Source organism: Perna viridis, chromosome 6, assembly GCF_037379345.1.
Source record: "Perna viridis isolate PV_CMFRI_1.1 ecotype Kerala chromosome 6, ASM3737934v1, whole genome shotgun sequence".
Lineage (NCBI taxonomy): Eukaryota > Metazoa > Mollusca > Bivalvia > Mytilida > Mytilidae > Perna > Perna viridis.
Window position 1 is genome coordinate 20,466,503 of NC_142450.1, and position 18,934 is coordinate 20,485,436.

At 32.1% G+C, this 18,934-nt stretch overlaps 1 long non-coding RNA gene across 1 annotated transcript; it reads left to right on the plus strand.

Annotated features, from left to right (window-relative positions):
* The first annotated feature begins 2,141 nt into the window (after positions 1 to 2,141).
* On the plus strand, positions 2,142 to 18,561 carry LOC148614020 (uncharacterized). Its single transcript, XR_015923544.1, has 3 exons — positions 2,142 to 2,368; positions 7,310 to 7,338; positions 17,957 to 18,561. It is a non-coding gene; the product is annotated as an uncharacterized LOC148614020 (long non-coding RNA).
* The last annotated feature ends 373 nt before the right edge of the window (positions 18,562 to 18,934 follow it).

The following is an 18,934-nucleotide window of genomic DNA, read 5'->3' on the forward strand; positions in this document are numbered from 1 at the left end:
TACTTAGTACAATTATTGAATTTTCATTGATTCTCTTCTAATGCGCCCAATAGTACTACAAACTTTTCTTCTGGAATTAGCCTTTCTTTTCTTACATATAACAACTGGGTCAACTGAGTGAGACGTTGAGCTGTCGTTTATGCAGTCGCTTGCTCGGTGGAGACCGAGACCCATATATACATTGTACATTTCTACAAGTTCAATTATTGAATTGCCATTAATCTCTTCTAATGCGCCCAATAGTACTACATACTTTTCTTCTGGAATTAACCTTGCTTTTCTTACATATAACAACTGGGTCAACTGAGTGAGACATTGTGCTATCGTCAATGCAGTCGCTTGCTAGGTGGAATCTGAGACCAATATTTAAATCTAAATTATTAATCACTTCTGTAAGGTTGCTCTATGCTTTTTTACAGGTGTTTATATTTCCCGCTTTTTCTTTTTACTTTGTTACTTTGTATATATTATTTTAGTTACTTTATGTTTTTGTTTGTTTTCCATGTCTAGTCCTTATATTCTTTGATTTCCACTAGAATCTTGGTTCCCTTCATTTCTCTTTAATCATAGTTTTGATTTATTTACTTCATGTATCACGCCATATTCGCGATTGAGAATCATGTTATAATACAGTTACATTTAAACTTAGTAATTTCTTAAGGTATTGAGAGCTTAAGGTGAGTTCTTGTTTTCTTTTTTAGTGCTGAAAGTCATGCTGTAAATCTGATGTGTTGGAATTGCTACTATAAAAGAGTAATCAAGGGAACCAAGGTTATAGCGGTAATCAAAAGAGTGCAATCCAGGGACAAAGACCAGACATAAAAAAAACAACAGATATACACAACAAAGAACATAAAGTAACTAAAACCATACATACAAAGTAACAAATGTAAATGAGCAACACGGACTCCACTAAAAACTGGGAGCAAGGACCAGGTGCACCGGTAGGGTAAGCGTCCTCTGCTTTTCTAGAACCACCCTAAAAATTAGAATTTGAAGGTTGGATTAAATAGTTGATTTCAATATACACCATGCTACACATAAAATAGGCATAAGAGCATTGCAATCAATCACAATAAACGAAGGCATATCAAGAATACAAATACAACATATACAAAAACAAACACACCTATAGTGGTTGAATAGCCTTAAGTCGTATGAAAATAAGTTCGTAAACGTTACTTTGAAAGTAAATAAAGCATCATGGTTTTCACTTATGACTTTCGTAAATACGAAGGCGGACTTTTCATTAAGTAAATGTTTTTCTTGAATCTAGGAAAAAAAACCATGAAACAGAAACAGAGGTAGACAAAACGTATTCATTAAAATTATATGTATTCACATTATGCGATAATTATGTGGTAATTATATGACAATCATGTTGTAATTAAATGACAATTATATGGATATCATATAACAGTCATACGGTAATCATGTAAAAATCATATGATATTCATATGACAATCATAAGGTAATAATAAAACAATCATATGGTAATCATGTGACAATAATATGATAATTTACATATAATAGTCATATGATTATTATATAATTCTCATATGTTAATTTTGGAATAGAAGTATATGATGTTCATGCAATAATCATACAATCGTTTCATATAATTACTGTATGTTCCAAACCATATGATTCTCATGTATGACGATTAGGCTGAATATACAACACAATAGACATAACTATATTTTTTACAGGATATAAGATTATTTTTTGCGATATGGATTCTCCTAGAAAAAATGCATTTTCAAAAGTATTGAATTTTGTTCATTTTTACTTCATGAATTTTATCCCATCATATTCTAAACCAATTTCAGACTACTGGATACCTCAATAGCTATTACACGAGATTACTTTATAATTAGATTTATTTTATTAGAAGATTCACGATGTATCAAATAATACGATTTGTATATCGTTTATGAATTGCTATGATAACATGAATTACAAAAAAAATCATTGAAATTTGTAATTAGCTGTTTTAAAATTTTGTTAATAACTATTTGCCTCCAGCATTCAAAATAATGGTTTGCAAATACAGTTTTGTATTTCCGATGCTTATGTCATCAAAATAATGAACAGTAGAATATTTACATGTTAATAGTAGCAACAAGAATCAATACTCACCTTGAAATCAATAGCAGGTGGAATTAAGCAATCGTCTGTCAGGACAGCTAATAGCACGTGAGATCCGGAATAGAGAACTATCTTCTGCCCGGAGTGAGTCTTCGAAATAGACATGGATAAATGAATTTTCAATAGGATGAAGGAATATTATAAATCAAAAGAAAAATGAAGAAGTTTCGATATATTTTATTCTTATTTGTTTTTATACTAGAGTCATGTTTTAATTTAGGTAAGTTTTTTGTACTTTTGAAAAGTTAATTTATTGACATTTTGTAGATTTAGTCATTTTAAATGTATATATAATTAGTTGATTTTAATATGCTCTACTGTTTCCTGGCCGTTATTTTTAACCTCGAAATGATTTTTTGTAAATTTTCGGGTTTTTTTTATATTCAGAAGTAGAAAGTATACGATGTAATGAAAGTATGACCGTAACTTCTAAATTGGAGTCGACGGTGTTGTTTAATTATTGGCATATCCGAATAAAACCTACATTTGTTAATGTTATTCTTTTAAAAATCAAAATTATTAAAAAAAAAAAAAAAAAAAATACTAGTGTCGGATAAATATATTAATTTAAAGGTTTTGTATTATTTTTTATTATAATGTTCTTGGTTTGAGATATATATTATAATGATCTCTTTTAATTAATACGTTCAACTTAGAAAAATAAGGGCATAGTTTTCATAGACGTCGTAAGCGCATTAGACTGTCCTGGGAAGTTGTCATATAGACCTTTATGTTCGAAACATTACTCCCTCTGTCAATCTATAGCAGGCGTCAAAAGGTTAATTTAAAAACTATGTTCAACAACAATGTAAATTAGCTGATATTTGAAAAAAATGAAAATCTATACCTACGGGAAACTTTATCATTTGTTCATTCTACTCTACAAAGCAAGATTCCTATCGATTTTTTAGCTTTCCCAGTGTTGTAAAATTTCAATGTACTATTACATTAAGGCTTTTCCTGGGTTGTTGGAATGCACTTAGTTTAATTTAGGTAGATAACATGATCTATAGTAATTAAAGCATATAAAATTTATTTCGAAGGTTCTTGCATAATACTTAAAGTAAGTTCATATGATATTGAGGAAGGGCGCTACATGGAAGAGAATTAAATTTGGTAAAAGCTAAGTACATTACATAATGTAGGCCCCATAAATAATTTGTAATAGGACGGAAAGCGATTCCGGTTAGTAATTTCGTGACAAACCGGACCAACTCCTGATCTTATAATGGTTAGTCCATACTGTTTTGAAACTATAGTACCATTGGGAGCGTTCCATGTGTCTTTTATTGAGTACAGATGCGATTTTGTTTAAAATGAGAAGAGCAGTTGAAAACTTTTTATAAAATATTTGAATGTACATTAAGGTTTATAACAAAGTAAACGTCCTATAAAATGTCAGAACTGTATAGAAATAGACGAAAAGAAAAGTCTGTACAACAAATAGCAATATCAAGACAAAAACCGGAAAGTTGAAAACAACTGCATTGGTCCTTATTTTGTACAGGCATTTCCTGAGTATGTCATTTGTGTATTGAAAGAAATTGTTGAACTCTAAATAAAACTATCTAAGTATTGTCAAATCAAGTATGTCGTTTGCAGCACAGGAAGCGATGATACCTAATTTCAATTTCAATGTAAGTGGCATTATCTCGTTCTCGTCATTTATTTCTCGAAAACATTCCATCTATACATGTATGTTGTTGTCATAGTTTTGTTACCAGGACGTTATTTGCAGAAGTAAGGAGTTTCAGATAATGTTGTTCGGTGTAAACAAACCGTTGCATTCTTGAACTTTGGACCGAGAGATTTTTTGTATTCATTTTCAAATTTATTAAGGTACAACCTACTTGCAGGAGACGAAGATATTTTAATGGAATATGATGAATTGCTTCATTAGCATTGTAACGTTGAAATAAAAATATCTTTATTTGTTATATAATAAAAACTAACTTTTGTATGAGACAAATTGCCGATACATTTATACTTACACGTATACGGATTCTACCGACTATGACCGGTGGCAGTTTTATCCACCCCCACCCCCCCCCCACTTTATCGGAAATGCCTGTACCAAAATTAGGATCATTGTGGTGGTTTACAACTTCCGGTTTTATACTGCGATTTGTTATACGGACTATCCATTTGGTTATTTTTGTTGGCTATTGTCTAGAGTTTGTCAATACGGTAATTTTGTTATCCATCATGAAGGCTCAAAAGTAAAATTTAGATTGTTAATAAGATCAGTATTCCTGTAAAATCACTGAAAATTCATAAAATTAAAGGTTGAAATATAACCGACTTTATACGTAATGATACTTGAAAATAAATCCTACGCCAATAAAGCAAAATGACCATTAAACATATCGAAATATACGACAAGTATAATTATATAACTAGGGACTCTACCTTTTTTTTGACTGATTTTTAAGGTATGTTTATTTGGTTATTATTTTTCCACAGTGGTCAAGGGGGGTGACGCCAAAGTACTTTAACCCGCCCCATTTTTTAAGCCCGTCCCAAGAAAGACATTTCTTGCTCTTGTATGTTTTGTTTTGTTTTCACTTTAAGTTAACATTATTTTGATGGAGTAACTTTAATAACAGTCCGAAAAATAAATCTTTTTTATATTAAACTGAAAAAAAGGCATTATCATTTTTAGAAATATAAATATTTTCAGCTTCGTCCTCTTACAGGTTCAACCTACCTCTTATCATTAAATAATTTTAAACCTGACTTGAGCAAACCAGTTGCAATATATTTGATATATAATGTAACAAATACCGACATTCTTCATTTTCTTAGAAAATACAAATCTTTAAAGATTAAAGTTAAGTATACAATAAGAAAATGCCGTGTTACTTCGGTGAAAAGGCAAGAATGAAAGGATTTTAAAAAAAAAATAATTAAAACTTTAGAAATAAGAAACCTGTTTGAAAAGTTGTTGAACTTGTCGATCAGTGTAAAAAAAAGTACAAAGATACTTTTTATTACTGGTAAATACTGACTATGTTGAGTATTTTACGTTATTATCTCAACATCTTAAACTGTCGACGAATTTTAAAATTTAAATATTTTAATGTACATCGAAAGTCCTGTGAACACTTCACCTTGCTATCATTTCCACAAAAATTATATGTGCGTTGTGACGTCAGACAAGGAGTGGAACGTCTTTAATTTTACAAAATCTTTTTTTTTTCAAATATATACTTTTGAAACATTATTAACACAAGTGTATAAATGGCGAGGTGAAGAGGTAGTTTGGACTAGTGTTTTTAGGAAGAAAACATTTACGGGAAACAGAGGTATTTGCCAAGACCGAAGAAATTCTTACTAGTGAAAAATAATAATGAACCCAACAACAAATATGCAATTCGAAGTCTATAAACGAGCAGTATAGTTTTTTTCTTCTTATTTTACCCTACCGGTGCACCTGATCCATGCTCCCAGTTTTTAGTGGAGTCCGAGGTGCTCATTTGCTTTTGTTACTTTGTATGTATGATTTTAGTTACTGTATGTTCTTTGTTGAGTATGTCTGTTTTCCATGTCTGGTCTTTGTACCTGGATTACATTCTTTTGATTAACGCTATAACCTTGGTTCCCTTGATTACTCTTGGACTTTTTAACTGAAAACACATTTGTACAGTTTGGTAGATTAGTTTGTCTCAACACAACAAGTAGTGGGAATCTCGATGGGCACCGATTGTGCGCCTCCACTTGAGGATCTATACCTACACTCCTACTAGACAGACTTCATAAAAAATAACTCTAACAAAACAAAATTGGCAGAATCCTTTGACTTGCATCAATGTTGCTATCTCTCTAAATAAATCATTGATCTCAAATATTACTCTGCTAAGAAGCGCTGTTGAAAGAAATACTGACAACAAGAGATTTTAGAATATGTCTGAGAGTTTAACATTAATTCTAATATTCAATAAATTGAATACATGTTCGGACACCCCTCAGAGATAATTTTTTTTTATCACAATGCATGTTCCTTTTTTAACAATAAATAAGGTATTTGATTTAGAAAAATTAAAGCCAATGAATATAATGACATCGTCTGTCTCACATCAGTAGTTGGTCATCTGGTCCTCAGTCTGGTTTTTCGTCACCATTAGATTATTACCCCTGATTTTACCTATCAGGAAAAGTAAAGTGTATTCCTTATTTTTAAATTCATTAGATGATTTTTATTATTCTCATCATATTTCAAAACATCTTAGTATCAATTCAATTCAAATTCCAAACAAACAACGTTTTCAAAGTTTAATTAAGTACATACTGGTATTCCAAAGACAATAGATGAATAAGTGATTGGTATTGAACCATGACCCGTAAGAAAGTTCATAGCATTGCTTTCATGAATAATTGAATATACAATCTAGAAATGCCTAAATACTTAAGGATGATTGATATTTCAATTAACTCTGTTATTTATGTGCATTTCGAAGTATGGGTTGATAAAAGTCCAACAACGCTCCAATGACACCTGCATAAATGACCCTTAGTGTAAACGACCACTTGTGTAAACGACCACCTGGTAAACGACCAATGCAATCAGCAATAACCTAACTTAAAAGACTATGATATAAATATCATTGAAAAATGAATACTATGTACAAAAATGTAAAATTAAACTATTTAAAAAACTGGTTGTCCTATATTGCTCTCCATTGCAGGTCATTTAAGACAGGTTTGAAAGTATCAAACCTTTTTGGTTTTGCGGTGGTTTCCAACTTTTCGATCTTTACCCTGATATTGTCATTTCTTTTACAGACTTTTCTTCTGACTATTCCCCATGAACATTGCTTACATTTTCTAGTTCGATAATTTTGATATTATCCTTCATTTTAAAGACGACACCAACATTTTTCTATTATTTATTAGTATTTATTATTTTTGTCAAAACTGGAAAAAAGAAGATTCGTCTGTAATTGCTATTTTGGTCACTTAAATTGTGTATGGCGTGTGCAACACCATGGATTTTTGTTTTAGTTTATTTCAGAAAAGTACGAGTGTATTGATGTTACTACACATGTCCTTAAATAAAGGATGCAAGGATGATAACGATTGTGGAATTTTTACTAAGTAACTGCAAATTACACCCTGTCCCATAGCTTTACATATTGATTGAGAAGTTTCTGTTTTATTATAGGGCGATGTTCAAGTACAGATGCACCACAGGTGAGAGGATAAAATTGTTTCAAATGCATGTTTATCTGTATTTCTTCTTCTTTTTCAGTTTTTTATATGCTTTTTCTTGCTATTTGTTGTTGTTTTATTATTTGTTTGCTAAATGTTATTATTATTATTATTATTATTATTATTTATTTATTTTGTTTTTATTGATTGGTAAAATATAATATGAGTTTGCAAGCTCTTTTTAAAAGTATGGTCATCTGTTTGTTGAAGACGTTAGTTCACGTATTCAAATAATGATCATGCATTCCAAGTGTGATAATGAAAGTAAGAAATTAAACTGGGAAATTTAAAATCAATATTATTTTTCTTTGACGATTACATAATTATTTGCTGAGTGATACTACCAGAACATTTAAAAAGTTAAAAGTAAGAAGTGTAGTCGCTATTGTATTCAGTGTATTTTTATTTGTCTTCAATAATATCGTTTTATGTTTTTTTGAATTATGAAAAGCCAATATAATTAACAATAACTAAGGAATAATAGCACCTTTATAAAATATCGAATTCTCGAATACAAAGTCGCGTTGAAAAATGCATGAGACGATTGCAATAAAAAATAGATTATAAAACAACACTAATGATGTGTCGCATTTAAGACTGAAAACTACAGCATATTTGTCCAGAGGTAGTACCTTAAATCAAAAGTATGACAATAGGCTATAAGGAGTGTTTTTTTTTCAGAGTCTGCTTAAGCACTTCCAAAATCTGAAATACAGATTTAAAATACCACAAAAACTAGTGCTAATGTCCTTGTTTTGTATGAAAGATCTCATTACCTAAAGTAGTTTGTTAATTTCAACAATCGTTGATTTTAACTTGAACACACAAGTAGTCAATTCCATTTCCGATTAAGACGGCAATTCATGCTACTTCTTCAGTTACGTATTGATTATACCATCAATGTGACTTATTCTTTTGTAATTTATTTGATTGAGAGGGATTTTACAAGGTATGTTTGTGTAACGCTAAGGAAATGGCAAAAGCAACCAATGTTAGTTATCGCAATTCAGAATCTTGCACGAACAATAAAAAGCTCGAATCGATCACAAAGTATAGTATTAACAAAACCTGTAATTGAAGACAATTTATACGAACTACACTTGTATCTATTTTCATGAAACCTTTGGCAATTATAGGCAAAACTAAATAAGTGGAAGTCAATACGAACTCATTTATGCCAAATTATAGCCTTTGTTTAAGGATATTTTTAACCTATATATTTGTCAGTGTAGACAGGTCAAACCTGCACTGTCAACTATGTCACAAGTCAATTTTTTTCAACTGTATATCAAGACAATCATGTTTTCATGTGTGATACTGAAACATCAAATTGTTTAAAATGAATCACAATTTATCGGCAACTTTATCGTTTTTTTTTCTATTGTTTTTACCGCCTGATACTTTCTATCGCTTTACCAAAATGTATCGGCAAATTCCAATAACAACATTATGTCAAAGCAAGTGACGTCACCAATAAACATAATAAAGCCAGTTTTGAATGTATCTATAAAACGTCATATCTATCCCTATCGGCCTCACTGTGATATTTTCTGTCTTGACTTTCGTCTTTATTCTGTATCATGAATGAATCCAGTAAAATTGGTAAAATGTGTTCGACACTGTATTCTGTACAAGTAGCCAAGGTCCTAGAACTTGTAACTGGTCCTATTTATTTTTGTCATAGTTGATTTTCATTTCATGTTTTTCTTTTTTTCTTTCATTTTTCTTTTTTTTTTGGGGGGGGGTGTTTGGTTTTGTTTGTTTCTTTGTATAAGCCTTATGAAAATTAGGTTTTTACAGACTGTACCTAAAGACGATGCATTTCTTTCATTAATGTTTATTTGGTGCAATAATTCGCCTTAAAGTATTTTTGTTTAACTTGTTACTAGTCGTTATATTTTTCTTGTTACATTACCATTTTACAGTTAGGTTATTGTGGTCAATGAATTTACAATTTTTGTTCAAATTTTCCCTAACACCCTATACCTGTTTGGATTAATAAGTTTTCATTCAGGCTTCATTCCTATCGGACATAAATGATAAATTGGAAACTGACTGCTTTGTTTCGTCATGTTTCGAATCAGTGTTCATTTGTAAATAACGTTCTCCATGAACTCGTGGATCGTTATGGTCATTTACTTTTGTTACTTTGTATGTATGATTTTAGTTACTTTATGTTCTTTGTTGTGTATGTCTGTTTTTCATGTCTGGTCTTTGTCCCTGGATTACATTCTTTTAATTACCGCTATAACCTTGGTTCACTTGAGTACTCTCTCATCCTAAAACGCATGAAATATTTGTCAAAAGACACTTAATAAGAAATTATATGGCTTTTAAAGGAGAATGATCTCAAAGGCTAAATCACAAAAGTAACGTCCTTGAAGCAATCGACAAAGTATTGATGCCTCTAACATAGGGCATTTAAAAGTACCCTAGCAAATAATTTAACCCACCAGAAGCATAACAAATATATTGCTATACTCAAATATACACCTTGGGATTAGTTTATGGATTATCATATATATATATCGCTGACTCATAAAATGTTCTTAATCAAAACATCCTCAATTATTTATGAAAATTCGGACTTTTTAATAAATCTCTAATTGATTATGTGCCATGAACGGTTCAGTAGAAATCCTTAGAAGCGATCAGATGGCACATATTTTTACAAATGAATGAGCAAAGGCAGTAATGTGAACTGTGTTGCCGATTTCTGTATAATAACAGGCCATTCATAATTAACAATTGTTAGGTAACTAAGGTAAATAGACATTGTTAATCCACAAAATTTAGAATCGGCTTCAACTGAAAATTGCGTTTCTTTCATTTAAATATAATTAATCAGTTTATGTAATTACAAAAATATTACTCATATTGATATTGTCAATTTCGGTATGCTGCACACGTGTATCGAGGAATACACTATCATCAGCTGGATTAGATTCAAACAAAATTAGATTTAGATCTTTAGGAAGATCTAAATTCAAAAATAAATCGTACACAAGCAGTACTAAAAACAAAAACAATTGGAAGCCACGATACAGCACCTTGACGTTTTACCAATTGCAAAACAAGATTTTATAATAATGCGTTAAAATCTGTGTAATCTATTTCATATCCCATCTGAAAACGAATCAAAGCACCTAACAACGTCAAGAATAGATGTATATTTACAAAACTGAAATATAAGTCATCAAGTAATTAACACTTCATAAACGTTATTTGATCTAGATCTATCTTTTAAGTAGCAATCCAGCTAAGAATCATGCAAAAATGTGATTCATGGTTGGAAAGCCTACATCTTTTTATTTTTTACATTTTGTTTGAAATATTATGGTAAACAGAAACTAACATGTGGCTTTTCATCTAACCTTTGTTCACAGGAGACAAAAATTATATAGAATATACTACCGAATTCAAAATTAAGGGAGATAACTCTGTAAATGACACAAAGATACAATAGAAACTGTTGGATTTTTTTGTGTAGATTATCTACTAAGAGCAGACAGATAGGAATGAATAACAATACATTTCATTATATAGACTTTTAAAACAACTTAATACCAAAAATAAAAATATGTAGGCTTTTTTAGGTGTACTACATTTTACAGAATTTGCCTGATTCTTACAAAGACTGCTACTTAAGCTTTTCATCAATGGTGCCACAGAAATGAAATACACGGTCGAGATCTAACCCCTTGAACAGAGTGCTAGCGCATTTCAACTTATTCTGCTTTAAAAGTGGTCTATATTTTTCGTTCATTCCGTATTAAACCCGCCTTTGTCATTCCCAGATTCCCCCATATCGCTATTCCTTTTAATATCCCTATCGCATAATCAATTATTGGTTTATTCCATAATCAATTAAAACTAATATTTTGAATAATTTAACATGCAAACTTTTCTTTAAATTAAATCAAATATGATTTTGAAATAGATGAAAACCTGTAACTCCATTCTCCCGTTCAAAATCCCAATATCTATATACAAAATCTCCATCCCCGTCCCCCCAATGTTCGATTACCTATTTAATATCGAATAGATAGGATTAATCAAGTAAAGTTCCGTATTGAAGAATTCGTAGAATCCGTCTTCTATTTGTTTATTTAGCTATCCAAGTACTATCCAAATTACTAACTCACTTTTGTTTGTTGGCTTGTATTTTCGGGGGGGGGTGTTGTGTGTTTGTATTTGTTTGGTTTTCTTTTTGTTCTTTCTTCATTTTTTTTTGTTTTGGCTTTTTGGTTTTCTTATTGTTTTGTTTTGGGTTTTTTTTATACTGGTTGGTTTTTGTTTTGTTCTTTATAATATATAATAAAATAAACGAAGTTCCAAAGCAAAAAAAGCAGATCAGATTCACGGGCCATCTACCAACTTGAAATGTTTAAGAAAGCATATTTAGAAACAAAATATAAAATCAACATTATTACGAAGTAATCTGCAAGCAAATAGGTCATAAATGCCGATCACATACTTATTGTTAAATCTAATGTCAATAATAATCTTGTTGCTGTTTGTAAAGACCACAACTGTAAAACGTCGTTATGTCAGTTTAAGTGTGATCGTATTTGCCTTTATTCTCGAAATACTGTCAATCACCGAATAAGGCAAAGATAGTCCTTTAATATACAAATGATTCCGAAATAAACAAAACTGAAAGAGCTAGAAAATTTAGAAAATCTGTAGTAAATCAATAGTCGATTAGGGTTTCACTACATGAAAAAGAAAATATTAGAAATCATCTTGTAGTAAATGTGACGTTCTGTGTTGTTAGAGTCTTAATCCTTAAACATCATTGCTTAAATGTATGACAACAGATCACTTAAGAGTGATCAAGAGAACCAAGGTTTTAGCGGTAATCAAAATAATGTAATCCAGGGACAAAGACCAGACATGGAAAACAGACATACACAACAAAGAACATAAAGTAACTAAAATCATACATACAAAGTAACAAAAGCAAATGAGCAACTGACTCCACTAAAAACTGGGAGCATGGACCAGGTGCACCGGTAGGGTAAGCGTCCTCTGCTTTTCTAGAAACACCCGCCGAGTTGCTCATAAAAAGTCAAGTCCGGGAAGGCAAACGAGGATAGGAAAACTATAACCAGTTGAAAAAATCAGTTTTCATGGTGCAGATGGATACACTATAACGATCCACGAGTTCATGATGACGACCATAAAACTTCTGTAGTGATGACTTCAATCTTGTAGCAACATAACCCTGTTCCAGAAGCCTATTTGTTAGAGTTCTAGCGCGATACAAAAATTCTGCGTAGTTTCGGCAAGTTCTGGCATAACGTATGAGTTGTGATATGAACACTCCATACGCAGGTGCCGAAGGGATGTTGCCACAGATGAAAGGAAAGTTGACAATTCTGAATGAAAAGTCATCACGTTTGTCGTAAAATTTTGTCAATAGTTTTCCTCTACCATCGATTTCTAAGTGTAGGTCAAGATATGAGGCTGACTTCACATTGTCTGTAGTATCCTTTATCTCAGGTTCTTTTGGGTAGATGCGATGTATCAAATCCCCGAAATTAGGATTGTTTAAAGATAATATGTCATCTATATAGTGGAAACTGAGATTGAAGGATCTAGCCAAACGATATTCTTTCTTTCTGATCTCATCAGCTATAAAGTCAGCCTCATAAGAGTGAAGGAATAGGTCAGCAAGTAAAGGAGCACAATTTGTTCCCATTGGAATGCCGACTGTTTGTTGAAAAACACGTCCACCACACTGGACAAATATGTTGTCGATTAAAAATTCCAGCATTTTGTAAACATCTTCCTCTGTATGTTTGGAAGATGATTTGGAATTATTTGTTACAAAGTATGAGGAATCTCTACCAAGAACTATATATATGTATCTAGGTGTACCATCTGTTTTGGAAAACAACGAAGTATAATGTTTGTAAGTCTGGAGTTTAACTGAGTATGGGGAATAGAAGTATACAGTGTTGAAAAATCATAGGTTTTAATGTTATTATGTTCGGATAATAGTCTTGAACTGATTGTCTCCAAAAGATCTTTCGAATTTTTCAGGATCCACATTGAATTAATACCACTACGGGAATAACAAGTGTTGTGGTAGGACTGCCGACCCTCTTTGACAGTTGTGAATATAGAAGTTAAAAGTTTTGAAAGAGGTTTGGTGGTACATTTTGCAGATCCAGCTATGACACGTTGTTTGTATGGATTCTTGTGGAGTTTAGGAATCCAGTACATAGACGGTAAATCATTTAAACAATGCAATTATAATATACTTAAATTAACCTTTTTAGTAAATATTGTATCTGATGATCATATACAAAAAACTAGTGACTCAAACGGCTGCATATTCATTGCGTAATATTTTAATCGAAACACTTCTTCGACGTAAGTGTTAATAGTCAGTTTCTGTAAGAACCAGGCAGAGGATTAAACATGGTATGAACCAATCTGACAGTGTACTTTTACTATACGCACCATCGTTTTAGTAAATTGAATTATTGCATTACAGGGGCCCATAACTCTGTCAAAAATCTAAATTTCCTAACTTTTTATTGAAAAATTGCTGAAAAAATAGGGTGAGATATATCCATTCTTCAAATGGAGGTCATCCTTGAGTAAAGTTATATTGTCAGATCGGTGGGCCGTGACATGCATGTTCTTTTTCCCACTTTGCCTGATTCTTACAAAAACTTACACTTAAGTTTTAGGTAATACCTCCTGAATCATGTACGCTGTGTTATGGTTTTATCGAAAAACCACATCAGGGAGCTTCTTGTAAAACTTTAGTGACTTCCTCGTACAATTTTTCGAAAGATGCATCATACAATTCAGTGCTCTTTTATGAAGGTAAAAAACAAGAAATAATTATTAGCTTTTCGTGTTAACTCGTCATTGTAATTCACCGAACATTGAAAGGCGATTCAATAATGACTAAGAAATTCCTGTTGATAAACAAGCCACATCCAGCTCACGCTAGAAAGCACTAATCTCATAATTAACATGTTTTCAATAACGGAAGTTAAATTGATCTAGTCAGGTGATATGAGTATAAATTTTAGCACCTCTAATTTCCTATTTATGATATGTTCATAGAGTCATGACAGATATCCTGTTCGGAAGCAAAGTAGTAGTAATAGTGCTCTTTGGGGGCTGAAAGTTAATAGTATAGCACCAAGTATAGGAAAAATAAACTATTAATATCTGTATTTTTTAAATAAAACAAACACCAAATAGACCATAGTATAAATTTTAAAACGAACATAAGTTTATTTCATATGTAAAGTTATGTCTTTGATAACATTACTTTAATACAAGTATAAACATGCAATTTAACAATTATACGAGGTAAAACAGATTTGTTTTAACTTAGTAGGGACGGAGCGTCAGCGACGTCCTACATACATACATACATACATGCATATCCTTCTGTCGGAAATGACGTATTTCGGAAGTGACGTATGCAGTTAGGATCAAAATTGTGCAAACTTTTAACGTAGGCGCACACCACGTGTTTTAGGAAGTATAGCATATTCCAATACATCAGCGATATCACAACAAATCAGTACATTATTTCAGTACAAAAAGCTCCGTCCTTCATAGGCAAAGCCTAAAGTCATAAAAAATCATAATAGGTTACTATCACACAAAAACATGTTGTATTAATTAACACCATAATATTGAATACAGGAAACTTCTCGACTTCAGCTTGCAGCATTTTGATAATAGTACAGTAGGGTAAATTTAAATGCAAATGAAAGACGTCATTTACAAAAAAATTGAACCAAAATCTTGAATATTAGGCTTTGCTTTACACCATAAGGGTTATTGTAGGTATATTGGGGAATTTTCCCAGAATATCATTTCACAATGTATGAGCAGAACTTATTGTGTAAAAAATAAAAATGTTGTGGAATAGTCTTTTAAGAATAAATAAGCCTAGCATGATAATTATTCAAATATTAATTGCAAACATGTGGTCCTCCCGGTCACGTTGCTACGGGAGATTTTACTATCATCAAAAATAAATCTCTTCATAGGTCATTCCTAAAGGTCCCAAGTACCGTGAACCACGCCCCATAAATTGGAACTATAACTTTAAAGTTCCTATGGATGCCATGGAGGACTACGCAAAAATGAATAGAACAAGAAAATATTGATTCTCTGTCAGAGTGCGTAAAACCTGTGAGGTATTCAGTTTTGAAACGTATGAAAGTTTTAAGTAGGGCAATGAGTTTCAATACTACATCAGTTTTCAGAGTCCCCGATGTAGAAAAAACACTGTCTTTTGTACATGCCAAATATGTTACCGTTCCAGTAGACAAAGCCAAAGTCTGCAAAACGCATCACATCCAATGTTTATTATCAGAGGTAGACGCAGAACAAAATAGCAGTAATAAGACATATACTGCTATCACACTCTCTAAAGAAGTGATAGTGGGAAAACACCAATCTATGCTATCTTCTTTGGTTTCTTTATGATTGTGATCTACCGTCTATGTTCCGGATTCCTAAACTCCACAAGAATCCATACAAACAACTTCACTCTTATGAGGTTGATTTTAAAGCTGATCTGATCCAAAAGAAGGAACATCGTTAAGCTAAATCCTTTAATCTCAGTTTGACCAAACTACACGACAAACGCGATAATTTTTCATTCCGTATTGTCAACTTTCCTTTTATCTGTGGAAACATCCCTTCAGCACCTATATGCGAAGTTTTCATATCACAACTCATACGTTATGCCAGAGTTTGCTGTAAATACGCAGACTTTTTGTATCGGGCTAGATTTCTGATAATAAAGCTTCTGGGACAGGTTTATGTTGCTTCAAGACTGTAGTCATCACTGCAGAAGTTTTATGATCGTCATAGTGAACTCGTGGATTGTAACGGTGTATATATTTGCACCATGAAAACAGATTTGTTATAGTTTTTTTTTCTCTTTCGTCTACTCTAGACTTGACTTTTTGTGAGCAACTCGGCGGATGTTTCTAGAAAAGCTGAGGACGATTACCCAACCGGTGCACCTGGTCCATGCTCCCAGTCTTTTGTAGAGTCCGGTTGCCATTTTACGTGAGTTGCTGTGTATGTATTATTTTGGTCATTTTCTGTACTTTTTTGTGTGTGTCTGTTTCCATATCTGGTCTTTGTCTCTGAATTACATTTTCTTGATTTTCTTGAACCATAAGCCGAAGAAGGATTTTCGGGGACGAACCGCTGATAATTAAGTACCCACATCAGCAAGATTTCTAAAACTTGAGTCAGATGTTTGACTAAAAAGGGAATTTCTGGGGAATTGTTCACTTCAAATTAAAACAGGTCCTTTGGCTTTAATGGACATTGTAGGTAGTCAGTATTGAGTTCAGATACACTATTCACAACATAATACAAACGTTTCTAATTGTCATGCGAGCTTAGTGATATGGTGACAAGCGACGACGATTATTACAGTAATATGTTCCTTTTATTTCATCTATGAATGTTTGTTTATGCATTTGTAGCTTGTAATTCATTAATGTTAATCAAGCTCGGTAGTTTTGACATCTAACGTAAAACAGAAGTTTTTTAATGCTAACTATCAGTGTCAGCTCGTCACCTTCAGGAACATATAGAAATGTTCCTTAATTAAATTCACAATGGTTTAACCTTTTTATCTTTCTCTTCGTAATACCAATGAAACTCGCAGATATCCATCCATGATATCTACATATAATATTAACTGTTGTTCAAGGACATTTGGTCTGGGTATTTGGCATTGTCTTATTCAGAGAGTTACTAATACCAAGAACCGATCATGCTTTGTTATTGCCTCATGCGATGACTATTCACTATTAAAGGAAATACCTGAAAGAGATGACGCCTAGCATTTAATACTTTGTTGTCGATCAAGATTGTGATTTACCTTATTTTGATTACTACAACATTCATATAAAGAGTTTAACTTGAAAATTTTCAATAGTTTTTTTTTTCAATTCTTTTCTTCACCTGCTAGCAACTTACCTCTAGTTCAACCTTGATTGATTATCGTTCTTTATCTGATATCTTTCCCGCGGAAGAGATTTATGCAAACGAAGAAAATGAACGATTAACTTATTCGTCTAATACTATTCTTGTATAAAGCTTGTTAAAATGGAAGGGAAATCATACTGCCTTATTTTGATAAATTTTGCATTGTTAAGACATTTGCTAACATTTGCCCCAAGCAGCATTTGGCCAAACAAATAAAAGTCTTGTTTCCTAGCCCAAGCAAGTAAAATACGGGTAGGTAGGTAGAGAAATTATTATATTTTTTTTCAAAAACGTGTTTACATTGACTTAATGTGGAAACATTCGTGACATTAACTGTGGCTAATCAAAATGGTTATAAAATGTTTAGGGTATGCACACAAGATAGGGTAGGTAGGATAGCACGAAATAGACATACTTTTTTGCCATTGTGATTCTTGAAAATACAAGCATTTAAAGGAGTTATATTGTTATGGTATGTGAGTACTAGTATTATAATTTGGATGATATCGCCGTTAAAAATTCATTTCGCCAACATGGGAATAAATTGTAGACGTTGACGTGACGGTAAATATTGATACACAATACTTATTTATTGCAGGAAGAAGAGGATTTTGTGAAGTCTGAAAAATTCGTTGGATTGATGATAGGCCTGGGATCCTTTGCAGGATTGTTAGTCTTATGCTGCATCTTTTGGAAATGCTGCTGTGGAGGCAAACCAGAATAATACGAATGATATCAAATAGAACATAAATAAAACTCCAGTATTCAGTGCATCTTTGTGAAATGTGACATAATATTGCACGGCTTCCTAACCTATTTCATTTAACCCTTCGTTGTTACTGTCTACTGTCAATATTTTTATCTCTAGTTTTTCATCGATTCAACTATCATCTATGATGTCTGCTAGTTTTAGATGAAGTTTAACTTGAATACAATTTAGAAAGCCTTAACTTGTATGTGTCGCTTACGTGTTGAACGATATTTAATGCAAGAGAGGGTAAATGTTTGGATTCTTTTTGAATGGAAGAGATGGCTTATTTGTCTTCAATTTTGTTGCGTATCTTGACATTTCATTTAGTTTCAGACACTGAATGTTTAAGCTTTGTGGCTTTGTACATACTTGTAAAACCATTGAATTTTCCGTCCACAAACATGTTTTCTTTCCTCCTTGATGATGTCCTATAATATAGATTGTTTAATTCACTTTTTTCTTGTGTTTGATTTTTTTCAACCTTGACCAGATAGGCAAGCACTATACGCGGCAATATTTATATTTGTGAAATGAAAATAAATACTCAAAACCAATAAACAAATTGAAATGAAAAAAAAACATTCACAGCAAATATCAAATAAAAAAGCTCAAAACCACAGTAATCAGAGTAACAACTTACAGAAGAATGAACAAACTAACCCGGACTTGGTTTTTTTATGAGCAGCTCGGCGGGTGTTACTAGAAAAACAGAGGATGATCACCCTACCGGTGAACCTGGTCCATGCTCCCAGTTTTTAGTGGAGTCCGAGTTGCTTATTTACTTTTGTTACTTTGTGTGTATTTTTTAGTTACTTTATGTTCTTT